Genomic DNA, 20,189 nt, shown 5'->3' on the forward strand with positions numbered 1-20,189 from the left:
CCCAGAGATGTTGGACATGCTACACTTCACATCCTGATTTCAAATAAACATATACTTCATGGGCATCCACCTTTCTAGTACAAGGATCACAACATGCCTGACAGATCTCTGTCCCATACACTTTACATACTCCTGCCATACTATGCATCCCTGTCCAGCAAAGCTGCACATTGCCCCTCTTTGTGACATGGTGCGAGGACCACATGGCAAATATATCAGTAACCCTGTGAATCAGTTCTGTGGCACTGCTTGAACTGGCCACTGAAACTTACCTGTCTGTTGGCTACAGCTAGGTAACCTTTCAGCCTAGTCTCATAAATGGCCTAGGGCATATAGCCTATTAGTTCACTATGACCATACATGCTATAGTTGATATCCAACCCTGCAAATACCATCAGGCTAGCCACTATCCCATGTGTTTCAAATATGCAACATGGATAATACATGTCAGGATGCTAAACAGCTTTACAGTGCCATGTAGATGTATATGGCAAAACCCATACATGTAAAACTTTCTGTGAGCAAGTCTGCAGGGTCACAGGTCACGACTCTTAAGGCTGTGTATGATTATATATGTGACATATACACAGAATTAAGGTCTATTGCATTAATGTGAACACATCCAGGAATGTGCTGATAGGTAAAGACATCAGTACAGGCAAACAGACATCCCCACATCAAGACATCCACATGGAGTATGAGCAATGTCATCACTTGACACACACATATATGGTGATAACATCAAATCACCAGTAAGTGTCAAATGTGTGTGAGTTAAACATGTCAGTTGTGTTAGTGTCATGTAGATATGCAAAGACATATTTGTAATCTTAATAAGTGTAATACACATGTATGTTCAGCTGTACTTCTGTACTTCTCTGTGAGTTACTGTGACCTGTCTCCATCATTATGTCTTTCAGGTATGCCGCGTGCTAGGCTGCCACCATACACCCGCTTGGAGGATGAGGTTATCCCATACCTCCTTGACAACCATGTAACACTCCTCAGCCATGTGCCACAGGATGTACAGCAGTGGGATGCCCAGTGGGAGGAACTCCACAGGAGGGTAAATGATGTTGGCGGCCACAATCGCGCCTATCAGCAGGTGCACCAACACTGCACGGACTTCATACGATGGGCAAAATAGTGTGCTAATGCATTCACCAGGGAACAAGGTGCAACAGGTGGGGGGCCACTCACCCAGCTCCCACTCACACGTACTGAGGAGCTACTGAATAACCTGGGGGCACCTGCAGACCTCCATCCACAAGCTTTAGGTGGTATTGTGGAGGTGGGTGTCTCTCAACCACCAAGCCTGGAGTTGCCTGGTAAGTCACTACTGCACATATGCCATAACTATATTTCATATAGTTACATGTGTTACTGTACAATATGTAATGTAACATCATATGCAAGGCATGTATGCACACATGCCACATACTATAGTTTGCTACTCTATGTATGCACAGATGTGCATACTCCATAATATAGTCTGTTGTACTGGCTTATGTGCTGACATGGATATTGCACCCTGTAGCTATCACACAGATGTGGATAATGATCTTACTGCTGTGACACTCCTAGGTACCTCTGACGTTTCTCAGTGACACCAGCCTGTTGCAGGTGAGATTGTTATTTACCAGGCTTGATAATGAACAGATCATATTAATTGCATGCTATCTGCCATGTGGCCATTTAACACACGTACACATAATGTATGGTGGTCTTGTTAATATACACTGGTCAAACCTGCAATGCATCACAGTGGTTACCCGTGTGGCATGATTGAAGACTATATGAAACACCTACACTAAACCTTACAAACTTTCATTGCCAGATGTGTGGACAGCTGTGAATACAGTGGTGGAGGTGTGATTCACTGTAGGGACAGGTACTACAGATCAGCATTACACAAGTGGGAAATACAAACAGTACTACACAGAGAGCATATGTGTGCACACACTCTAAATGTGTTGGAGCTGGAGTATGGCCAGCCCACAGGATTCACCCTTGTCGATTATACCCATGCTATGAATGTCACACATTGTCATGTGCTATCTGACATGTCCATGACATGTAGTGGGCTGACTGCAACACTGCTCAACTATCGTGCAAAACATATCTCACATCCCAAACATATCACGCTTTGTCTGCATAACCCTGTTCTAGGTGGAGCATATGACATCTATGGGTGTATGTCATATGGGATAACACTGACATGTGACATAGATGCCCATCACAACTATTGGACAAAACATGTGTACACATGGCCATGGAGGATGGCCAGAGACATGAAGCAACATGCACAGTAGAAGTGATGTACATGTGTGTTCACCCTGTTGTACACTGGCTTGACACAATACAACTATGGTCTTTGTGTAATGGTAATATTGCAAATGTGAAACACTAAACATCATACAGGCCTGTGCACAGCTTGTGTAGGCATGATATCAAAACCACCACATAACATGTCTTGAACATCTTGAGTGTGTCACGACATGAAAGCATTCACCTATGCAGTATCCAAATACATACATGTGTTGCACAACACACACATATAACCACAGCAGGCCACAGATACAATACATTCACCTTGCTGGTGTCAGACATCACTGTCATGCTTGCTCCTCTTGTGTGTGAGGTACACAGATGGCATGTGGGACATGGAGTACTGCTAAATTAACCATGTCTGGGCATAGTTGCCAGGCATCAGTAATATGGTTGCAGATGTGCAGGGAGTGTAATCTGTATACCCTACAGTGACCTGCGCCACACATTCCACAATAGGGTTTAGTGTGTATACACCTCAGTGATGTGGGTCACATTCCACATTAGATATGTATTGTATCTGAACACAATCATGACTATGAACTGTGTCTGTAACTCACACTGCATAGCAATAGTGAAGCTGCATGATGCCCTGCAATGGCAATGCACATCATATTTGTAGGGTGGACTGACAACATTGCGTCAGCTGAAGGTCCATGTTAGTATAACACGTCCCTGCATTGGGACACAATTACCTTACTGCATAATTGAAAGGACACCATTGTGTTACACATGTATGCATGTCATCCAACTCTTCAGCAGAAGACACGTCACACTACATGTGATTGGCAAGGTCATATGCCACACATCAGGCTGGTGTACTGTTAACCTGTGCTGGTAGGGACAGCCATGTCAAGCATGCATGTACAGCCACATGCACATTGTCTGTAGACTCAGCTCAGGGGTCAGCAGAATAATGTTGAAAAGACATGTACTGCTTTGGGGGAGATATGCAAGCTAGGGCTCAGGCAAACATAGTAGTCTCTCCACATACCCTTCTACACATGTCCTCCTCACACATAGGGGCAATGGCCGACACAAAGCATCAGTGGCAGATGTACAAAGGTCAGCAAAGTTCTGTTATGTGGGGTATGTTGCTCAAAACATGGCAGTGCGGTGCAATGGTGCATATTGCATGCATTGTGTTGCTGGTATGGGGCATAAGTTACCAACACAAATGGTGCAACACAGGGATGTATGCTACCTACTACTATAAATGTGTAAGTTGCATGCCTTCTGCTATAACACATGCATGCTGTTGTGTGCAACTCAGGGATGTATGATAACTACCACTATAATTGTCTAAGCTGAATGCCATCTGCCATATCACATGCATGTTGCATGCCATTGGGTGCCATATCATGTGTCTGTCTGTGTGTCTGTGTGTGTCTGTCTATGTGTGTCTGTCTGTCTCAGTCTGTCTGTGTCTGTCTGTCTGTGTGTCTGTCTATCTGTCTGTGTGTCTATCTGTGTGTGTCTGTGTGTGTCTGTGTGTGTGTGTGTCTGTCTGTGTGCTCATGTCTGTCTGTCTGTGTGCGTATGTCTGTCTGTGTGTGTGTGTCTGTCTGTGTGTGACTGTCTGTCTCTGTGTGTCTGTCTGTGTGTGTGTGCTGTGCTGTATAACTTGTAATGTACAATTCTTGTCTGCCCCCCCAGGTGTTGATGTAGGTGCATTGCCCTCCTGCAGTCCACTTATGTTAGTGTCCCCACAGACTCCAGCAGTGATGATGAAAGTATGATTGAGACACAGTTAGGGTTGTCAGGGGATGAATCTGTGCCATTGGTTGCCATTCCACCTGTATCCCTCTCATCCCTGCAAACAGTTCTCCTGCCTACACACACCCCATCACCAGTGGCCATAGAGGAAGGACAGTTGGTGGAAGGAAGCATGGAACAGGGAAGTGTGGAAACTATGGAAGGTGTGCCTGCACACCATGATCCCAGCCAACTGACTGGTGATGTCCCACACAGGCATGTCCCCAGTGCTGCTCGTAGGTGGACCACTGGCCAACATGCCCCTACAAGACAAAGCACATCAGCTGGTGTCACCAGACACATGTTTACGGCTGTAATGGAGACACAGGCACATGCTGAATGGCACAACATTGAAGGTCTGAGGTTTCAGAGGGCTGCTGTCCATTCTTTAACTGACAATATCCAGGCAATTGCAAATGGTCACCATCTTCTTGCAGATGTCTTGGATAGATGATTGGGTGACATGGTGGGAGTCCTTGACCATGGCATGCCAATCCTCAAGCGTTGAATGTCTGTGCTGGAACATCTGGTGGGAGTGAGGTGTCAGGCACATGGACGTAGGCCAGCTACATCACCTGTTGAAGGTCTACGTGAACATACTACTTCATATGCCCGCTCCCATAGTGGTGGTAGCAGCAGCAGTGCAGCTGGTGCTGTGCTGTCCACAACAGGAGACAGCAGGTCATGTGCACATGGTCCTGGACAGTCTCAACAGGGACACAGTTCCAGTGGACATCTGTCATCAGACAGTACCCAATCTGGACATCTGCCTGGTAGTGCCCGTGCAACCCCTGGCAGGCGCAGGTCAAGTGGCCGTGGCCAGACACCAAGAACTGTGGAGCCTGCCCTATACAGTATGCAGCTGTCAATAATACCCCAGTGTAGGCCAGCCACATGCCAGACCTATGTGCATACATACACACACACACCAGAAACAAATGTAGGGCACCTCAACACCCACACGCATAACATCCACACACGCCTAATGATATCAAAGGCCCTAACCCACACATATGATGTCATCCAATGGTGCAGCCTAGGCGTCTGGCAAACATTATCCCCCCGTGCATATGATGATGCCTGTGCTGCATCCCTGTCATCCACATCATCGGTGCAGGGACATGCTCATCCTCCAAACTAAAGGGGTGGCGAAAGCCACAAAACTCTGGCTAGGATTATAAATGCCCTTGGGCAGATAAACTAGTATGAACCTATGAACCTATGAACCTATATGTTCTGATGCACAGGGTGAACATACTAGGAAGGCAATTGTAGATTAATATTGTTGAGTAGTGTTTGACAGGCAATGAACATGCCATGTAGTACAGTTTTAGAATGCATTTGGTACATTTGACAGTATGTATCATGTGTAACAGTAACTGCATGTTGATCTTGATGTTCTGCCTTCCTCTTTCAGGTGTAATTGCATGTGCTGGGGGATGTCAGTGTTTGCTGATAGTGTCCCATATCTAAATGTTGACTACTCACAGGTCTGTATGACAATACCTGCATGCACTTTGTCGCCTCCACATCACAGTTTTAAGCTAACAAGTTTAATTTATGTTTACTGATCTAAGCTGTGTAGTAAGCTACTGTGTTCACAGCCATCACATCCATAGTGGGTGACATCACTGTTATAGTTACCTGGTAAAAGAGTGGTATAGCAGATGACAAGGGTAAAGGCCAGTGGAAAAAGTGGCTTCTCATTGGGAAGCAGTAATACCCACTCTCATGACAGGATGCAAACACAGACGCACCCACACACTCAGGGATTCACAGACACAGTAACACACCCCTGCACTCATGGATTCACAGACACAGTAACACACCCACACACTCAGGGATTCACAGACAAGAATACACACTCTGACACACACACACACACACACACACACACACACACACACACACACACACACACACAGTTGCCAGTGTTGGGATGAGAACCCCTGCCTATGTGCAAATCATCATTATAGTACTACACAATTACAAGACGCGCCACAGAGATTACACATGTACAGGTAGTCGGAATGGCCTAAGATCGAGGACATCAACAGGGATACTAGATTACAGTGAGTGAATGGAAGGTGGGGGGCTTCACCAGTCGGCTATCTAACAACAAGCCTCACCCCAGGGTGTACATATTTACAGGAGGTTAGAATGCCCTTCTAAGATTGATGACATCAACAGGGATACTAGATTGCATTGAGTTTATGGGGTGAGGGGGCCTTAATGTTTCACTATGGTAAAATACAGCCTCACACCAGGGTCCGGACAGCCATACGCACACACACACACACACACACACACACACACACACACACACACACACACACACACACACACACACACACACACACACACACGCTGTGGCATTCACAAAGATATACACCTATGTCACACACATACAGACACTTGATATGTGTGAGATTCAGCCACCTGCCTATGTCTTTCTTTCTACACTTCACTCTGTACTGATGTCTACCACAGTGTTCAGGAGAGTGAAAAACATTTGGGATGTATTCCCCACCATACATGACATATATGGACGCACACACACCCATGCGTGCCAGTACTGTGAATCAAACACCTGCCTATCTCATGATAGGTATTACAGGGTTACAGCACTGTCACATGCACTACAAAGCATACCAACTCTTTCCTTTGCCACCTGTGCTGAAATATGCACAGTATATGCACAGGGGAGGTGTTACTGTTACAGGTGTCAAGAGGTTTGCCTTCAGTGTCACCCTTACTGCATTCTACGTTGTGTGTCTTCCACTTCAATTAACAGAACCATAGCGTAGCAATTACACAGGTTATTGTAGGAATGGTTGTAAGACACCTGTGAGCTGTCCTCAGTAATCATTCATCCGCAAAGTAACCCCACCACTTAGTAGTCATGTCCAAACATCTGTCCATACCTAAAGTACAGCTTACTGTACTTTGAGCATATCACCATATACAGTTGGCTATGTTGAGGCTGCATTGCAACAGCATGATGTACTGAGACAACAGTCACCTTCAAACATCCGACACTGCACACACATTGAATCTAAACACACATCAGTACATGTACACATATGCAGTCTCCATCAGTAAGTGGAATAGCAGGTCAAGAGAATACATTCCACACCTTCCCCACACCATGTGTGAAACCTAGCCGAGCATTACATCATAATGGATGTTGTATTCATGTACTGGTAGGACACACAACCACCTTCACTGAGTAGCCAAGTGTACTTTCATGCCAACAGCACATATCAGCTAGACACACACACAGCAATATTCCATGTCATGATCCCACAAACTGTTACTTGACAGTTTCACGGTGAAGCCAGGGCACTGTAATGGTCAACAGTGAGCACTTCATGATTACAGGAAGAGTGCCAGCAATGTGCTCTGTTTGAGCTAGGCATTACATTCATTCAAGCATGTGCAAAGTCTGTGGCTTGTAAAAGTCTCACCCCAGCATGTTCTGGCTATTGTGCTAATAAGGTTAATGTCCAGACAGCACACAGCATGCATGGCTTGCAATTGTTGACATGGGGCATATGTAGGAACTGTGGGCACACATGGCTGTACATGTCATGGACATATCACCTGTAACTACTCAGGAACATACAGAGCATAGCTGTGTTTCCCTGAGTCTGTCAATACAGGCCATGTGTGTAGGTCCTATGATCCTGTTATTTGGGTATGTTTGTAGGTATTGCATTAGGTTGACACGTCTAATGACATACATGCCACATGGGTTGTTGTATGATATGATAGGTGTCATGGGTGACCAGTAGAGAGGGAATATTTCCTCTGTCAACATAGATATCAACCCTTATGTACTGTTATCATTCAGCAGCCATGGACCTATCTGCCATGTGCATGTGTGTAATGAATGTAGCCACCTGCATGTAGAAAGGACAACAACAGCTATGGTATTTTCATTTCTGTTGTATGAGTGTGGGATGTAGATATCCAGGACAGGTACATTTAGGTCATATCCAACCATGAGGGTGTTGTTTACTGGTGTACAGCAACAGTTGACTGTGTTAATGCTGACAACATCCGAGGGACCCTGGTATGTGTACAACTGACCTGGTTACAAACAGTGGTATAATTGCATTGCATAACACATTATGCAACTGTGGCAGTACATGGGTACTTTGCACAGTTGATGTAGGGCTAGGTACAGTCCACAAATCAAAGGTTAGTTGGTGTTCTACCATACTATTTCATACCACATGTATAGATGTGTGTTGGTAGTCTGCAGACATGGTGGTGGATGTATGAGGATACACCCTAGAATGCAACTTTTTCCACGGTCACCTGTACCTGACTCATCTGTGATAACTTATGTCAGAGTAGTGGTCTTTACTTGTGAGTAGCCTTTATGAATATGTGGACACCACCACCTGGAATGGTCCATACCAATGTTATGGCCCACATGTCTGGATCTGAGTTATATGATGGTAGTGCAATTGTGCACTACAGAGCCTTCAGCCAGGTGTTCCTCCCTGCACAGATGTCAGTATTCCCCATTGTAGGTTCTATATTGAGCAAATGAATTACAAAAGCCACACATCTAGCACTGGTTAGCATAAGCTTCCAATGCAATTCCCTTGTAGGTGTCAGGATGTTACTTCTGTGTTTAGGACTTTTGCCTTGAAATGCCCCTATATGGGTAAATGCGACCTAGGTATTATCCACACTCCCTTGAATCATGGATGCATGTGCTTTGTGACAAAGGCTTGTCTTTCAGTCATGACATCCTGGAATGACTGACATTGGACAGCCTCATAATTACAGCAGGACATTGGCTCATTGTTTTGCTCAAGCAGTTGTCACTCGTACCATGACATCACTGCGAGTGGCAGTAATGTGGCTGGTATCAAATGCTACATCTAAGGTGACGGACACCAGCAGATGTGTATATGATTAATGTCAGATATACTTAGTGTAGTGGTCCTGCTAATAATGACAACTACTAACACAGTCGGGAGTGGTCATCTTGATACCTGCACCTCAGTACCATTAGACGATGGGGCTCACATATTATGCTTGCACATACCACTGATCCAAGTATAATGCCACTGTCCACAACCTGCTATCAATGTATGCCTTTCAAGGCAGCAATGTGTGTGACACATGCTGTAGTTAGCTTCCACCTGTGTATCTCAGTTAACCTATTGTCTGTCACTTCCACACATGCATGATTATGTATACTTCACATATAGATGTCAGTACTTCATGTACAGACACAGATATATAATTTACAGGTCACATACAGGTATCTGGTAGTAAACCTGTATGATGTGCATATATACAGATAGTTAAGATGTACATAGCTGTAAACCTGTGTGTTTACAATAGGGGTCCATTACAACGTGTTCTGTACATGTAAGTGTATGAGCATGTACACTGTGGCCTTCCGTGGTTAGAATCAGAGTGCATCCCAAACAGCCCTGTGCTACTGAGTGTATGAGAGTACCCACTGCCACCTTGTGTAATTTGAGTCAGTGCATCCGAACATGCCCTTTGTTTCTAAGTGTATGAGCATGCCCAGTATAACCTTGTATAGTTGTAGTCACAGTGCATCCCAAACGGCCCTGTGCTACTAAGTGTATGAGCATGCCCACTGTCACCTTGTGTAATTGGAGTCAATGCATCCAAACAAGTCCTGTGATTCTATGTGTATGAGCATGACCACTGTAACCCTGTATAGTGATAGTAGTTGTCCATTCCACAGATGGGCATACTCCAGTTCATGGCTTGCTGTGCTACAACTATACCTCTCAGGCCTACCTATGTCTTACCTGCAGATGATGTGTCATGTTTGTGCATACAGGTTATAATGGACTCCTACGTTAAACACACAGGTTTATAGCTATGTACATCTTAACTGTCAGTATCCCTGTTGTTGTCCTCACTCTTAGAAGGGAATTCTGACTGCCTTGAAATATGTAATCTCTGTGGCATGTCTCGTAACTGTGTAGTACTGTAATAGTGATCTGTAGATAGGCAGGAGTTCTGATCCCACCACTGGCAACTGTATGTGTGTCAACAAATGGTTGTGGGTGTGTATTTGTGTCTGCATCTTTCATGACAGCGGGTTTTGCTGCTTTCCAAAGAGAAACCAACTTTTGCACTGGCCTTTATCTTTGTCATCTGCTAAACCACCCTTTTCCCCCACCCCACTGCAAGTAATCAGTCCTGTGATGTCACCCAGCTCAGAAGCAGAATCAGAGTAAGTGTAATTGTATGGTGTCTGTGGCACATACCCCAAATGCAAACCACTCTACTAGTTACCTTTACATAGGCAAGACATGTATGCACAGTACTGGCAAGTGTGTGTGTGTGTGTGTGTGTGTGTGTGTGTGTGTGTGTGTGTGTGTGTGTGTGTGTGTGTGTGTGTGTGTGTGACTACCCTGCAGCCAGGCATACACATGTATTATGTCTTTTAATATGCTGCACACCATGGTAGTCATCTGTGGTGAGTGGAGTCTACAAATTATTACATAGTTAGGAATAGAAAAGAATAGACAGTCAAGAATGACTACAGTTGCATATGTTGTTTTCCTGTGCCACTGTTGAGCAGTGACACAGAAGTGGTCGCAGGAGTGTATGTCCATACCCATCATTCCTCCACCCAACCTCCACAATTCCCAGGGTACATTTCCTTAGCCGTCATTCCCCACCCCAAACTCCACATACACAACAACCATCCCTTCTCTGGTGAACTAATTACGATTTAAATGTAATGTAAAAATTCTGTGTCACAAAGGGTATTCAGACATGTGTATGTGTATATATATATATATATATATGTATATATATATATATATATATATATATATATATATATATATATATATATATATATATATATATATATGTATATATATATATATATATATATATATATATATATATATATATATATATATATATATATATATATGTATATATATATATATATATATATATATATATATATATATATAGCTGTGCCTGTGTATATACATATATATATATATATATATATATATATATATATATATATATATATATATACATATATATATATATATACATGTGTACACATCCCATAGGTGTGTATATGTATTTAGTTATGACAGTTGTACAGATGTAGACGTGTCTATGTTGTTTCACAGAGTACAGTACATTCAAGGGTACTGTACATATGTACACAAAGTGATTGTCCCATTTGTTTTCAGTACTGTGGAATACCTGTAGTAAGATGTGCATTATAAAAACCATGAAACATGTATACAACCCAGATGGCTTAGTGGTAAGTCCAGTTACCTTGGTGTGCATGATCCAGGATTCAAGACCTGCAAGGCTTGTTGATAATGTCATTTAGGACTGAATAAGACACGTTTATGCGGGTGTAAATGTGTTTTTGAGAAAGTAAGCCGTGGGTACACACAGGTACAAGACATGTACAACTCGCAGTACACTTGAAATGCCCTTCTTTGGCAATCCTGCTGATGTCACCCACCTAGGAATACACCTCTGTGACTACTGTAACCCTGTAATTTCTGCAGCACATCCTGTAACTGTGTAATGCTGTAGTGTGATAAACTAATTTGGTAGGTGTTCTCATCTCAGACATGCTAACTGTGTGTGTGTGTGTGTGTGTGTGTGTGTGTGTGTGTGTGTGTGTGTGTGTGTGTGTGTGTGTGTGTGTGCCTGTCTGATAAGGGAACAATGCTTTTTAGAGTAAGCACATTCCCTATGATTCACATACTCACCTTTGGCAACCCTGCTGATGTCACCCACCTAGAAATACACCTCTTGGACTGATGTAACCCAGTAATCTCTGTAACGCATCCTGTAACTGCGTACCACTGGAGTGTGATTTAGAACTGTAGTAGGGATCCATCCACAATCATGGCAGTTATGTATGTTTTCTGCGTGTTTCAATGTCTGTGTGGGGAGCAATGCATTATATTCTACTCCCTTGCAGGACATTTACAATGCCCTACTTTGGTACTCCTGCTGATATCATACTCTGTAAAATACACCTCTGGGGAGCAAGTTTCCTGGTAATCGTCATGGTGCGACCCATAACATTTCCATGCAGTAGTATGATTTAGATCTTGGTCATGGGTTCTATACCCACACATGTCAGTTGTGTGTATCTCACTCTCTGTTTTGTGAGCAATGCATTTTGGGCTACTCACTTGCAGGAAATCTAAAATGCCCTACTTTGGTAAGCCTGCTGATGTCATTCCTTGTGAAATATACCGTTGGGGATGGAGTAACCCAGTAATCTTCGTAGCACGTGCTATAACTGCATAATGCTGTAGTATGATAAACTAGTTAGGTAGGAGTTCTATTCCAAACCATGGCAGGTATTTGTGTGTGTTTGACAGTCAGAGCCTGTGTGGAGGTGGCTGTGAATGTTGTACCACTGGACATGTTGAGGAGCGGTTTTGTAGTTTTCCTATATGTTGGCCATATTATATATCATAATGTCCACCTCATGAGGTTTACAGATTTCAATCAGCCAAGAGACTGGGATAGCAAGCCATACTCCTACATCTGGCAAAAGGCCTGATAAACACAGTAAGTAACCATACTATTACCCAGACTATGGTCTGAACCCATGTGTCATACACAAACACACTTGTCTAGAATATCTCACTATGTTGCTATTACCCTGCACACTGTTGACAGATAGTAGGCATTGTGTGATTGCAGTAGGCCACAGAGGGCATGGTACCCTGTCCAACAGTACAATAGGCACATAATTGCGGACAGTTCACCTTCACTATGTTCCCCACTGGACACCTGCAACATATGTGGTGCCATCAAATGTGATCTACAAAGGACATACAATGCCTTACACACATGCCCTGTATGAACAGATGCCACTGACATCAGGGAATACCTGTATCATGCTATCATTGCAGGTGCAGGGCCAACCTGCTGTCTATTAGCAGGTCCTGCCACACCAGGCCAGTATTGGCACATCTGATGATAACAGTCAGTGTACACAATATGTGCCAGGCAAACCAGGTACACATAAACATGTCACTGTATCTTACTGTGGGACGTGCACATCCCAGGCATTGTCCATGTCAAGGACTATTAAACACAGACATTGCATGCATTGCAAAGCAATGGCCACACACAATGGTAACCAGGATGACAGGAAAGGTCATACAATACCCATCTGTGTGGGACATTGCAGACACTACACCCTTGAACCACACTGCAGACCATTATCAGGTGGCCTGATGCCAGGGATTACCCCTCACCCAACCTTGTACAGCCATCTTGCACAGCCAACCACTACACACCCATGAAGCAATGCACACATGCATGTCAGTATTGGCACCTTATGTCTGCGTGTGTGGTATGATGTTCCCAATCACAGTCACACCCAGTATAACTCCCATTGGCATACTGATTGATGTCAGACACGTTAACATGCCCTAGCCCATAGAACCTCAGGATATCCCCTGTGGTGCATGTAATACCTGTGCATTACTGCAGTGTGGCAAACCTAGTAGTTAGGAAGTGTATTGGTGAGCCTGCCAAAGTGTGCCAATGTGTCTGAGTCCCTTAGAGAGTGTGGATGTGTTGACAATGACATCTGTTCATGTGGACAGCCATGTGTGCTGCACCTAATGTATGTCTATTATATATCTGTTGCAGATGTTGCTCACCAGCACACATATATGTTCTTACAGCATACCAACATGTCAGCTATGTGGCACATGGAGTGTTCTGCATGCATTTGTAATAGTAATGGCTAGTCAGTCAAGGGTTTGATCCTCTGTACTAGTAGGTGTGTGACAGAAGATGCTTAGGTTTTAGTCTCCCAGCCCTTCTCTGATATACTTTGCCTCTGTCTGTCCCTCCCACACACTCTCTGGTGGATGTGGAGATGTACACCTGCTCAGCAGCAGCTTGTGTTTTGTAAGTGATGGTCATGATCAGATGATGGCCTCTGCAACTATTGCAGTCATCCTCTAGCTGATTGCATGTGGAACAGCTGTGGTGACATTCCCATAGCCACTTGCATGGAAACACAGTACAATATCTAGGAACATCATGCTGGTGTTTGCCCATGACAGTCACTGTAAGTGGAAATTGGATCTGGTGTTTGGTAAACAGCATCAGAGATGAAATCTGGATATTCCTCAAACAACATACACTGTGAAAAATAGCCGAAAGACAGGAGGGTGATGTGCCAGACATGACTACAGCATGTAGGTGTATGCTTCATTCAGACTACTGCCAGTTTAACAGGTTGTGTTTGGTAATAGCTAGCCTGCATGTTTTAATAACTGACAACACAGTGCTCTGTTTGTGAGGAAACCCCCATCTGTAGGGTCATCTGTGGACTGGTCTGTGTGTGGAACCATTTGTTTCTTGTGTTACTCACGGAACACACATCTGTGAACTGCAGAAGCATAGTGTGAGGATTGCAGTCAGTACACGGTGACAGTGATGAGAGTTACTTACATCGCATCCCAGATTGGACATACATCACATGAAACAGTGGTATGACAGTCACTGTCTGAGGTTATCACAGTGACATGCCAATAATAGACCACTGTTCATATCTGCAGTCACAAGTCATATACGCTTTGGACAGATGTCATGCAGTATATATGCATGTGTTGTGCTCCCTCTGCAAATTTATGACATCTGTTGTCCTGGGTTAATGTTAATATCTATGTATGCTGTTGTAAGTAATCCTGAATGCTGTTGAGTATTACTAAGACTTATCTGTGTTAAAACTGCAATTCCATAGGCTGTATGGGATTGCAGGTCCCGGCGGAACCACCTGTCCCACTTCAACGGGGCATGGCACCGGGCACCAGCATGTCTGGGGCCCAGCGTTGGACCTCCACCTCTGTTGGCTCTGCACCACCTTTGGGTGGAACCACCACTGAGGATGGGGCTTTCCCCCCCTGGGAGCAGGTCCAGACAGGAATTTGTCAGCCATCGTATGGTCCAGACCGTGGTGTATAGGGAGATCAATAAGGGGTTTCGAGGCCAGCTATGCCAGCTTGAGGGCAGAGTGGCACATTAAGAGGGTGAGCCTGGTCCTCCTAGACAGCCCCCAGTACAGCCACCTTTGGGGCTGTGAAGATGCACTGGTGGCTGCCCATGGGTAGGGACCTCCGTCCCACTGTTTCCATTTGGGGGCTCATGGCCTTGTGACTGCCAAACACCCCTCCCCATCCAAGGTGCCCCCCCCACATGTGTCATATACTGCCCCTGTATGCTGTCTTGTCTGTCTTGAATGTCATCCTACCCAACCTATCCTCCACGAGCATACCTGCTCTCCTTCCCCAACATCCCATTCTCACCTTACAAAAATGGAAACAAAAGGCCAATCTGTTCCCAGAACAACTTTTGCCCCAGACATAGCTGTCCATTTCACACACGTGTCCACTGGACACATGTAACCTTTTTAATTTGCATTACAACATACTATTGTTGTCCTCACCCCTCTCTCAGGCACACGATCCTGGTATGCACATGACTCCTAAAGGTTCCAGGCACACGTGATGCAGATGACCCCAGTGTACACACGACACTACCGGTCCCTCTATGGTTACCCCATTTAACTTTTTAATGATGATGTTGCACACAGCACCTTGCAAGAGCACTGTTCTCACATTATGATTGGACAGGAACTGTTTTGTTAATGTAAATGAAATGCTCATAGTAATGTATTTGGACATTATACAAATGTCTGCGTGCATTAATGACACATGTCTGTCTGAGGGAGTCTTGATATTACATAGGACAACACCACTACATTATACAGGAGTTGCTGGTGTTTTCCTTTTCATTCTTTTTTAATGCTTTGTTGTCACGCGGTTTGTTCTTGATATATATATATATATATATATATATATATATATATATATATATATATATATATATATATATATATATATATATATGTGTATGTAGATATATCTGGACATAAACACACACACATACATCTACATAATGAAATACATTTCCTATATTGTTGAATGACTGTGCTGGATGATATGTTTGTGATAACATCAGATGTCTGCATATCTGCCATGGCTTAGTGGTAAATCACATTAGCTGTGGTGTGTAGGGTCCTGGTTTTGAGCCTTCCAGAGGCCGTTTATTTTGTTGCTGGGCAGAACAACAGCCATTGGATACAGAGTGATTAAGGCACTTTTAAGCAGTTGTGAGCGGGTGTGCGCGGGTTTGCACGATGGTAAGCAGTGGTTACTTTTGGTTATAGTTCCTTCACTCAGTTACCTTCTTGATTGCTTAACCTGTGTAAGCAGTGCTTACCCCCATGCAAGCAGGCTGAAACCCGCTCACTGTTGCTTAAAAGTGCTTACTCCCGCTAACCCCCGCCCTAATTTCCTTAAAAGAAAAGAAAAGTAAAAAGGGGTGATAGGAAAGTGGTGAAAAAGGGGCACAAAGAGGGAAAGACAGTAAGCAAGGTAGGTACAGATGTGCAGGAAGGTTGTAGGGAAGGTCCATAGCTGTCCATTTCTTCTAAAGCAACGGCTGTGCATATGCAATAAATTTGGCGGTACATTTTGACACTCACAACCCTGAGAGAGGGGTGAGGACAACAATAGTATGTTGTGATGCCAATTAGAAATGTTTACATGTGTCCACTGGACAAGTGTGCAAAATGGACAGCTATGTATGGGGTGTGCTTTTTTTGCAGGAACAGATTGCCCTTTTTTTCTTTTATTTTTAGGTGAGAGTGGGATGTTGGGGAAGGACAGTAGGTATGATAAGGGAGGATCGGATGGGTAGGATGACAGACAAGACAAACAAGACATGCATAGGGGCAGTATATGACACATGTTGGGGGAAACACCTTGGACGGGTAGGGGTGTTTGGAAGTCGCAAGCCCATGAGCCCACAAATGGATACAGTGGGACTGAGGTCCCCACCCATGGGCAGTCACCACTTCACCTTCATAGCCCAGAAGGCGGCTGTGCTGGGAGCTGTGTATGACGAGCAGACTTACCCTCTAGTTGCACCACTTGGCCCTCAAGCTGGCATAGGCAGTCTCAAATCTCCCTGTCGAGCTCCCTACACACCACGGCCTGGACTGTACCACAGATGACAGGTTCCTGTCCGCTCCCGGGAGGGGCAAGCCCCATCCCCTGCAGCAGTTCCACCCAAAGGTGGTGCAGGGCCAATGGACGAGGAGGTCCCAGGCTGGGCCCCAGATGTACTGGTGCCCAATGCCATGGCCATCTAAGGTGGGACAGGTGGGTCCGCTCGGACCGGCCTTCCCATACGAGCTATGTTGTTGCATGTTTAAGGCAGATATGGGATAGTAATAGTCAACAGCATTCATGATTAGTTATAACAGCATGCATAGGTATTCTCATTACCCAGGGCACCAGATATAAATTGTTGCAGAGCAGGCGGAACACATACATATATGGGTAAACAGTGGCCATTAGAACAGCATGCAGGTTTCATTGATGGCAACAGGCCACCAATATGGGAGTATTTTAACATGGCACATGCATAGAAACAGATGTGAATATTTATAAAACAATAGGACATATGTCCCAACAAAGGGTAGGAGTGTAGACATACCAAATGAGTTGTGTAAATCGGTTATTTTTGCACATATGGTAGGATGAGAGAGAGAGTTCAATTAACAACCAATAAATCCTTGTAGTTTTCACAACATTCGTAGTCACTGCAGTGGTCTGTCTCTTGCATGTATTATTACACTACCCGATGGTGTTATATTGTACAATGGTATGTTTGTAGAGTAGTATGTACGGGACCTGTGTCTTAGGTACAGGCTTGACAAGATGCAGGTGTTAATGCAGCGTGTTTTGCGACTGCTCTCATGCACTTTGGGTGAGATGCTGGGAAGACAGGTATGTTTGCATGTACATTCTCTGACTATGTACAAGTCTGACTATCAGTTATATATCATTAACACCTGCCTACATTTCTTGGATCATCACACTAATTTGTTAGGAGAACAGGGCAAATGGCAGGTGATGTGGGCCATTTATCTGGACATACTGGGCAGATTGGAACAGTTGAGGGGTATGAATATGCATACCACTCTCTATTTGAACATTGTAGCAAAATCTGTACAGTTGCTAAGTGTAAATATGCATACAGCTTTCTCTCTGAACATTCTAACAAACTGTGTGCAGTTGTGTGGAATGATTATGCATACAACTTACTAGCGCTCCTGGGATCCAAAGCCCTGCTGTGTGTGACACAAGCATTACAGTTAAGATCATTGTACAGTATGCTATCAGGCAATTACTGTGGGGCTTTGCAATGTATTTTGTCTAATATGACTGACCTGTTTGCACTTCCAACATTGTTATACAGTACTTCATACACATTTTATCTGCATACCACAGTGTGGGTAACACTTCTTACTACAACAGTACTATTTAATAACTGCAACAGTACAACAACATATGACTGCAGAGTAAACAGAAGCAATGCAGGGATTACACATTCATTTGCAGCATATTACACAATTCTATATACTGGTACAACACTTTCTGAGGTTCTTACATTTATTAGTTATGACAGTACATGCAGGCTATTAACTAACCTGCCTCGCGATGCATCCTTTGCAACCTAGCATCATAGGCTTGCTGATTCACAGCACGCTCATCTGCAGCTGTCAGAGAAGTACAGTGATATTTAGCCATACATATCCATAGTATACACAAGCTAGGCAATTATTAACTACGTAGTGGAAGGAGTACTTACTCAGTTATGGGGCATTCTACGTCTGCCTTGCTTCCTGGATTCACTGTTCCAGGACATCTCCCCTCCACTCCTTCAGGTCTGCATGGTGGTGCCTTACTTGCTCACCAGTCCGAGGGATACCTGTGGCACTAGTGAGGTCACGGACGAGACTGTTCCAGCCCTCCGTTTTGTACTGTGAGCTCTGGTACTGGCCCTGCAGTAGTCTCCTGTCATGGTGCTTTACCAGGAGCCATACCATGAATTTGGACTCCTGGATGCCCCAGCACTGCGGTCTAAAGAGAGTGCCTTCTCCCACTCCAGCCATTCTGCCTGCAGGGGGATGCTACAACCAGTTATGAGCCGTATTCCTGCCTCTTCGGTTTAAGTAGGGCCGGATTCCCACACTTATTCGTAGTTGTCCGGTTTCCAAAAGGCTAAGCTGTGGGCACACCTGCTTACTTCAGGTTGGCACTGCGTAAAAAGGTGTAACTGTGGGCATATTGTATTGGCTTCCCTACACATTGCTTACAATTACTTAGTTGGGCTGTGCTGCGGTTAGCATTGCTTATTGGTTATCTTGCATTATATTTGTCTTTTGTCAATGACGTCTTACTCATTACAGGTTATATATGTGTCTGGTATCTGTCATTAATGTGTACATACACTGTATGGGGTCCTGGGGACTTTATATCTTTATTACAGTGACACCTCAACTCTATGTTTACTGCAGTACTCCAATTCACATATTTATGGTCTGTGGCAGGTTATAGCACATTACACTGTTCATAGATTCAGTTCACATATTTGATTTGATTTCCCTGATGTGAGGATTAGTTTGCTGATACCTCATTTATATGTATTGCTATCATGGCGTAGTGGTTTACTACTATGACTGTAATGTACGGGATCCAGAGTTCTAGCCTTGCAGAGGCTGGTTATTTTGTTGCTGGGCAAAACACGAGCTGTTAGGTACAGAGTGATTAAGGCACTTTAAAGCAGTTGTGAGCGGGTGTGCGTGGCTTTGCGTGGAGCTAAGCAATGCTAACCTCCAGATACAGTTTCTCACACTCAGTTAGCCTCTACATTGTTTCATCAGTGTGATACTCGCATACATGCCCAAACAGGCATACACCCGCTTGCTCCTGCACTTGCAAATGCACTGCATTTGGTGTTTGCATCTGACACTCACACCCCTGGGTGGGGGTGAGGACTACGATAATACCTTCTGATGTCTATTACATGCCTAGAGTGGGGTGTTGTGACCATGTGTTTGTAGGTGTTGTGTAGCGGGATATGCAATGACACATATGGTCATACCGTACTTAGCCATTTAAACTGGACTGTGCTGTGGTGGAACCCATATC

Source organism: Protopterus annectens, chromosome 1.part0, assembly GCF_019279795.1.
Source record: "Protopterus annectens isolate FY-2018-M chromosome 1.part0, PAN1.0, whole genome shotgun sequence".
In the NCBI taxonomy this organism is placed as follows: domain Eukaryota; kingdom Metazoa; phylum Chordata; order Ceratodontiformes; family Protopteridae; genus Protopterus; species Protopterus annectens.